The sequence below is a fragment of the Apodemus sylvaticus genome, chromosome 2 (genome assembly GCF_947179515.1).
Source record: "Apodemus sylvaticus chromosome 2, mApoSyl1.1, whole genome shotgun sequence".
Lineage (NCBI taxonomy): Eukaryota > Metazoa > Chordata > Mammalia > Rodentia > Muridae > Apodemus > Apodemus sylvaticus.
Window position 1 is genome coordinate 101,361,912 of NC_067473.1, and position 8,623 is coordinate 101,370,534.

General features: G+C 45.2%; 1 pseudogene; it reads left to right on the top strand.

The window, feature by feature from the left end:
• The first annotated feature begins 5,912 nt into the window (after window positions 1–5,912).
• Window positions 5,913–7,669, top strand: LOC127678766 (L-lactate dehydrogenase A chain-like; annotated as a pseudogene).
• Window positions 7,670–8,623: the final 954 nt, after the last annotated feature.

Below are 8,623 nucleotides of genomic sequence, written 5' to 3' on the forward strand. Positions count from 1 at the left end.
TTCTCTATGTCCTCTTAATTTTGTCTTTCTCTCTCTTGTCTTGGAAATCCTCATGGCAGGGATGGAGAGAAGTTCTGCAGTGAAGGCCATGCACTTGAGTTTGGTTCCTAGCAACGATGTCCGGCAGCTCCCAGCCGCCTGTAACTCCAGCTCCAGACAGCGCTGACACCTCTGGCCTCTGTGGTCACCTCACATGCACGTACATACACATAACTAAAAAGGACGAAATGGGGAGTTTTAAGGGTAAATGGTGATCTTGTCTTTGAAGTGATCATTTAAACTAAACCTTTTATTTATTTATTTATTTATTTATTTATTTATTTATTTATTTATTTATTTATTTATTTGAGACAGGGTTTCTCTGTGTAGCCCTGGCTGTCCTGGAACTCACTTTGTAGACCAGGCTGGCCTCGAACTCAGAAATCAGCCTGCCTCTGCCTCCCAAGTTCTGGGATTAAAGGCTTGCTCCATCACTGCCTAGCTTAAACTAAACCAATTAAAATAGAATATTGAAGCCAGGTATGGTGGTTCATACCTGAAAGGCCGATGTGTGATGATTGTCATGAGTTTGTGGCCAGCCGGGGTTGCATAGGGAGTTCCAGGCCAGCTTCGGCTACAGTGTGAATCCCTCTCTCAAAACAAGATGAAGCAAAATTTAAAAAGCTAAACTATTGTTTATAATAAAAACCAAAGCCGGACAGTGGTGGTACATTCCTGTAATCCCAGCACTCTGGGAGGCAGAGGTAAGCAGATTTCTGAGTTTGAGGCCAGCCTGGTCAACAGAGTGAGTTCCAAGACAGTCAGGGCTATACAGAGAAACCCTGTCTCGAAAAAGCCAAAAATCAAAAAAAAACAAATAAATAAATAAATAAATAAACAACAACAACAAAAAAACCCCAAAGATTGTATGCTGAAATAATAGCACCTGGTTATTGAAATAAAAGTACATAAATAGGCAATATAGAAACATATGTATAATATCATATATTATACATATACATAGGATATTTATGTATAATGTTTATATAAAATATTTACATACTATAGATTTAAATTATATGTTATATACAAATCTTATATGCTTATTTTATAAAGTGTATTCTGAGGGTTTTTTTGGTCAGACTTAAAATGTAGACAACGATGAACTTGAATTTCTGATCATTCTGTTTCCATCTCCCAAGTGCTGGGATCATAGTCTTCTTCTTTTTTTTTTTTTTTAAAGAATTTTTTTTTTTATTTTGTGTATATGAGTACATTGTTGCTGTCTTCAGATACACCAGAAGAGAGCACAGGATCCCATTACAGATGGTTGTTAGCCACCATGTGGTTGCCGGGAATTGAACTCAGGACCTTTGAAAGAGCAGTCGGTGCTCTTAACCACTGAGCCATCTCTCCAGCCCGGGATCATAGTCTTCTGCACCCACTTTTTATGTGGTTTTACGTGGCTCTGTGGGTCAAATCCAGGGCTCCGTGCATGCCAGGAAAGCGCCGTACCAGCAACATCTTCAGCCCTGAACAGCACATTCTTTAGGTTCAAAAATCATATGCTTACATATTTTTTGGTTGATGTTCAGGGGACACTTTAAGGAGAGGTTCCATGTTCTTATGTCCCCAAGACAAAGACTTAGACAGACACACATAGATAGTAACAAACAAAGAAAACGTTTATTAAAAAGGCTACACTTCCAAGAGAAGAGGCAGGGTGGGCCAGAGAGCAAGCAGCAGCCCGGTGGTCGTGCAGTACAGAGCTGGGACTTTGGTGTTACCTTAGCACAGGCTTTTTGTTTTTGTTTTAACCTCATTTGCCTAACGTGGGCTTTCTGCACACGCTCTATCATGTAGTTCCATGTACAACTTCATGCATTGCATGACTTGTTGGGATCTCACATCTCCTCCCGGGTGTCGGCAGGATAAAGAGCCATATGTCACCCTCGGCCATCTGGAGGGCTCTGTGTCTGCCCTGGAGTGGGGCAGAGTACCAGGCAGTGAGAGGGCTTTGACAACGTGTTTCCCGTGTACTAACTGTGCAAGGCTTTGCTCAGGCCCCCCACACCCGCCTTCCACTCTACTCCGCCCATCACTACCCGGGGCCTCTCACATGGCCCCTAAGCGTCCAACCACTGAACGGTAGCCCCAGCCCCAGTGCGGTTGTTTTTAACAAAGTGATTGTCTGTTTTCACGTGGCAGTATCAGGGAAGGGGCTGAAATTCCAGGTGCATTTCCTCCATGTCTTCTCTGCCTCCTAGCTGATACTCCTGATTTTACCAGGACTAGCTTTCTTTTGTCTTACGAACAACCTTGTGAGCATTCACAAGTTTATGGCTAAGCTAGCTCAGGTTCCAAAATCTACTCATTAGTATTAATTCTTCTGAGACTTTTCTTGGAGTAGCATAAGCATTTAAAGTTTAAAGTTTCCTTTAGTTATATGTATCTGCGTGTTGTGGAGAGTGGCAGGGACACACGCACGTGTGGTCATGGGAATCTGCTGTCTTTCCACGGGACATCCACTGCTTTCTCACCGAGTCATATCAACCAGTCCTAACCCGAGGCTTTGCCTCTTGAAGTCAGGGGCCTGAAGCAGATTTCTTCTGGTCTGGGAATTCTTGGCACGAACATTCAATGCACGCACTGCTCACATTCGGAGGAACCGCCCTCAGTCAAGTCCACTGAACAACCGCATTGAACAGAAGAGAATTTCCTTCCCATTCCTCAGTGGGCCCTGACAGTGAAATCTAACCAATGTCCTAGGCCCTTGGGGAGGAAGGGGCACTCTGGACAGCAGTGTGGTTTGGTGGGATAAAGAAATGAATTAGATGTTCATTATCAAGACCACAGACACTCTTGAAGGAGATCAGAAGGCTGAAGAGAAGGCTGAGGAGACTGCCCACTAGGCAAAGCACTTGCCCTGTGAACACTTGGACCTGAATTTGATCCCAAGGATCCCTATAAAAAGAGTTGTGCACTAGTCTTCCTCTATCTCCACATGTACGTGTGTCCTCTGCCCTCCCCATGGCAAATAAATGAATGTAATTAAAGAATACTTTTTTAGAAACCCTTATATTATGCATGAAAAGTCTCAGAAGAATTAATTAGTAATAAACTGTAGATTTTGGAACCTGAGCTAGCTTAGTCACAAAACTGTGAACACGCTTGAAATCTCAGGGCTGAGGAGGCAGAGACAGGCGAATCCCTGGAGTTTCCTGGCTGGGCAATCTAGCTTACTTTGTGACTTTCAGACTAGAGGATGACACACGATGGACTGCTCCTAAGGTCTAAGGCTCTAAATACACACATATGCACACCCCCCCCCACACACACACATACACACCTGTTCATACACACAGGGCTGGGGGTGGGGCCGGGTGTGAGAAGACCTGTAGTTTGTGTTTAAAACACTTCTCTGGAGTAACAGAGAGGTTGGCATGCTCTGGAGCTGCTAACCTTAGGGGATGCCAGTCTGGGCTTCTGAGGCATCTTTCACACAGATACAAATGTCAGAAAGAAAAAGTTAAAAGGGTTGATATGTATAGGGCATCCCAGTGCAAAGAGGGCATGCTATGAGAGATCACCACCTGGTTCTTTTCATTAATTTATCCATGCATTCAGCAAGCTTGTATGTAACCCCTGCCATATGCCAGCCCTAGGGCCAGGAGGTCAGTAAGTGAGGTTGGCTAGGGCTGCCAAGCCTGCAGCAATTGAATGGGGTGTAGCGAAATACATGGCGCTGCAAAGCACCTGCTAATGAGTGAAATCTCTAGGGAAGAAAACCAGCGTGGTTGTGTACCATGTCTATGAAGCCAACAAGATAAGAGGAGGCTCTTCTGGACCCTAAGTACAGCCAGGAAAAGTACTAGGTGGGAAGCAGCATTAAATTTACTTACCGGAAGGAACCTGCTGTAGATCAGAATCCCATTTTATTTAGACAAGACTTTACTATGTAACCCAGGCTCGCCTTGAACTTACTATATAGCTCAAGCTAGCCTTGGACTTGAAATCCTCCTGCCTCCACCTTCCAAGTGCTGGGATTCTGGCCCAGTTCTCAGCTCCAGTCTTCCCTTGCTTGTCCCACACTCACTCAGAAGCTCTGTTCTGTGAAGGCACCATTTCAAGTAGCAGGGACTCAGTAATAATCAGAGGAAGGCATACAGAGTGAAAGTCTGTGTTTATAATCTCCAACTGTAGTGAGAGAGACAGAGAGCAAACAGAATAAATGAACAAAGTACAGTCTGCACTCCTATTCCCAGCCTGTAGTGCCATGGAGTCATTGACAAGCAGAGAATCAGGGAGGGCCGGGCCTTTGCTCCCAGGGGAAAGGGGAAACATGGCGTTCAGTTCCTGTGAGCTCACATTTTCTTCAACTGATCATTCGTTTATTCATTCATCTAACACACTTCTAGAAGGGTTCCTTGTTTTTATCTATATATTTATTTCTTCAGCACATGTGCATGTGAACATATGTGCTTCGCGCACTCGCACATGCGCGTGCGTGCGTGTGTGTGTGTGTGTGTGTGTGTGTGTGTGTGTGTGTGTTCACTGGAGCTTTTAAGAGGAAAGCCTGTGCTCTAGCCATCCTAGTGAGCATCCCCAATATGCCAATAAAGAAAGGTAAATAATAGAGAAAGGTAGTAAATTGAGATTTATCCAATGTGGCTACATTGGGAAGAGAGACAGATTAAAAAAGGCCCACTGATACCTCCCCCCAACACCAAGTCTATTGTTGGAATACTCATATTGACATTTGGGTTTAAACTGGTTATAGTTCTGGTCTGGGTGGTCCTGCCCATAACTAACCTTTGATCGTCTTTGTTCAGATCTGTCCTGAAAGGTGGTTTGTATGGCTGTCAGAACTATGTAAACCTCTTCCTGAGAGTCAAGCTTTTCTCTGGTTTCACCAGGATTCAACCCTTACATCAGCAGGGTAAGGTTGAGGTCTGCCTGCCCAGCACAGCTATAGCCATTTTTTTCCATACCGGCCTGGTATTTCATATTGTTGCTATAATATTTCTGCCAGTGATTTACATAGAAAAATAACAACTCAAAGCAGGATCAAACTGACCACAACACGTTATCTTCTACATGTTCTGAGGTTTGTTAATCTTAAGAAATCCCGCAACCATAAGCTCCACTTAGGACCAATCAGAATAAAGGTCAGTTAGAACTCTTTTGTCTCACTAGCCAAAGTATCTTGAGTCAGAGCTGACCACTGGGCAACACTTCCTGCACCTGTGTATGAGCTCATTGTGGCTTTGTGGATTTTTTTCCCTTGAGAAATGTTTGTTGTAGCTCAGATAGTTTTTATCTGTGTCCCTGATCTGATCAGTATTAGGATTGTGTTCAATAAATTGTCCCAGTCTGAGATCGGTGCTCAGGAGGTTTGTGGAGTGACTCTCAGACCCCAAAAGACTCCTGGAGAAATGTTAATTCTTTAGGGGTCAATGTTAAGTAAAAGGGCACAGGTATCTCTCTTTAGAATACATCTCTCTCCAGGACAATGAGATGTGGTTCTTTTAAACCACAGGGTTGGTGCAGTTGGCATGCCTTGTTTAATGCACATCTTGATCCATTAACACTGAACCTGGCACTGACGTCACATGCCTGAAAGCAGCTGATTTCCACAAGGCACAGCATGGTCTTCTCAGCCCAAGGAAGCGCTATGTGCTGTTTCTGCACAAGAATCAGGGGTCTTCACAATAGGCAAGTTACCAACAGAAAGGGCAAAACTCGGGAGAAAGATAAGTCAGCAGAGCTCAGAAAAGGAGCCATTATGCTGTCAGCGTGTAAGTTAGTGCCATCACTATAAAAATCACTGTGGAAGTGCTGGAACCGCTGGCACAGAGCCCAGGCCATGCTGCTGCTGCCCGACCATCGCCCCTCATTGTGCACTAGTAGTCTCAAAAGATTCAAAGTCCAAGATGGCAACCCTCAAGAACCAGCTGATTGTGAATCTTCTTAAGGAAGAACAGGTCCCCCAGAAAAAGATTACAGTTGTCAGGGTTGGTGCAGTTGGCATGGCTTGTGCCATCGGTATCATAACAAAGGACTTGGCAGATGAGCTTGCCGTTGTTGATGCCATGGAAGACCAGCTAATGGGAGAGATGATGGATCTCCAGCTTGGCAGCCTTTTCCTTAAAACACCAGAAATTGTCTCCAGCAAAAACTATTGTGTAACTGCAAACTCCAAGCTGGTCATTATCACAGCGGGGGCCCATCAGCCAGAGGGAGAGAGCTGACTCAGTCTGGTCCAGTGAAATGTGAATATCTTCAAGTTTATCATTCCCAACCTTGTGAAGTACAGTCCACACTGTAAGCTGCTTGTTGTCTCTAATCCAGTGGCTATCTTGACCTACGTGGCCTGGAAAATCAGTGGCTTTCCCAAAAGCCGAGTTATTGGAAGTGGGTTGCAATCTGAATTCAGTTCAATTCCATTACCTGATGGGAGAAAGGCTGGGGGTTCACCCGCTGAGCTGTCTCGGGTGGGTACTGGGAGAACATGGCGACTCTAGTGTGCCTGTGTGGAGTGGTGTGAACGTTGCCGGCATCTCCCGGAATTCTCTGAATCCAGGACTGGGCATTGATGGAGACAAGGAGCTGTGCAAGGAGGCTCACAAGCTAGTGGTTGACAGTGCATATGAGGGGATCAAGCTGAAAGGTTACACGTGCTGGGCCATTGGCCTCTCTGCGGCAGACTTGGCCGAGAGCATAATGAAGAACCTTAGGTGGGTGCATCCCATCTCCACCATGATTCAGGTGCACCCCATCTCCACCATGATTCAGGTGCACCCCATCTCCACCATGATTCAGGTGCATCCCATCTCCACCATGATTCAGGTGCACCCCATCTCCACCATGATTCAGGTACATCCCATCTCCACCATGATTCAGGTGCATCCCATCTCCACCATGATTCAGGTGCACCCCATCTCCACCATGATTCAGGTGCACCCCATCTCCATCATGATTCAGGTGCATCCCATCTCCACCATGATTCAGGTGCACCCCATCTCCACCATGATTCAGGTGCACCCCATCTCCACCATGATTCAGGTGCATCCCATCTCCACCATGATTCAGGTGCACCCCATCTCCACCATGATTCAGGTGCACCCCATCTCCACCATGATTCAGGTGCACCCCATCTCCCCCATGATTCAGGTGCACCCCATCTCCATCATGATTCAGGTGCACCCCATCTCCATCATGATTCAGGTGCATCCCATCTCCACCATGATTCAGGTGCACCCCATCTCCACCATGATTCAGGTGCACCCCATCTCCCCCATGATTCAGGTGCATCCCATCTCCACCATGATTCAGGTGCATCCCATCTCCACCATGATTCAGGTGCATCCCATCTCCACCATGATTCAGGTGCACCCCATCTCCACCATGATTCAGGTGCATCCCATCTCCACCATGATTCAGGTGCACCCCATCTCCACCATGATTCAGGTACATCCCATCTCCACTATGATTAAGGGTCTCTATGGAATCAATGATAATGTCTTCCTCAGTGTTCCATGTATTCTGGGACAAAATGGAATCTCAGATGTTGTGAAGGTAACTCTGATTCCTGAGGAAGAGGTCTGCCTGAAGAAAAGTGCAGATACCCTCTGGGGAATCCAGAAGGAGCTGCAGTTCTAAAGTCTCCCCAGTGTCCTAGCGCCTCATTGTCCAGGCTGCAGCAGGGTTTCTATGGAGATCACACACTTCTCATGTTGGTGGTCTGGGGAAAAATCTGAGTTCCCACAGCTCTGCCCTGCTGCCAAGTGGTACTTGTGTAGTGGTAGCCTGGTTAGTGTGACAGTCCCACTGTCTCCGAGATACACTGCCAACTGTATGCAGGGTTCAATTACCCCGTGAGCCTGCTGCATTGCTGCAGTGTGCCCCCTCACCAAACATGCCTAGGCTAACGAGTTCCCAGTCAGTGATAACCTGGCACCAGTGTATAAGTCCATTATACATATCTTGTGTGTAAAAGTTCGACAGGATATTTTATGTATTATATGTGTCTGTAGTGTACAGTGCAATAGTATGTGAAATGTAAGATCTGCATATATGGATGATGAAACCAACCACTCAAGTGTCATGCCGATGAAAACACCAAATAAACTTTGAACAGTGAAAAAAATCAGTGTGGAAGTTCTTCAGAAAAATGAGAATCCTCATCTCAAACAAATAAACAAACAACAACAACAAAAGAAAGAAAAAGAACACATGGACAGACAGATGATTGATCAATAGATAGGCTAATGATAGATAAACAGTCTACATTTTATATTTCTGGGTGATGTATCTTATATATTTCTACATGTTTACATGCCCTGTCCAGGGGTAAAGAATCTCAAATGAAGCATTTCTCATTCTTACTTTTGCTCTATATAGATCTTTTCCATACATGATAAACAGCCTTGCTTGTTGGATCCTTTGTTGTTGTTGTAATTAAAAAAAACAAACCATGTGGGTGTGTGTCTTGCCTGCATGTATGCCTGTGATTCTTGTGTGATTGGTGTCCATTGAAGCCAAGAGAGGACTGGATCCCCTGGAGCTAGAGTTACAGATTGTTCTGAGTTTCTGCCCTTAGGAACTGAACCCTGGCCTTCTTGAAGAGAAACCAGTGTTCCTA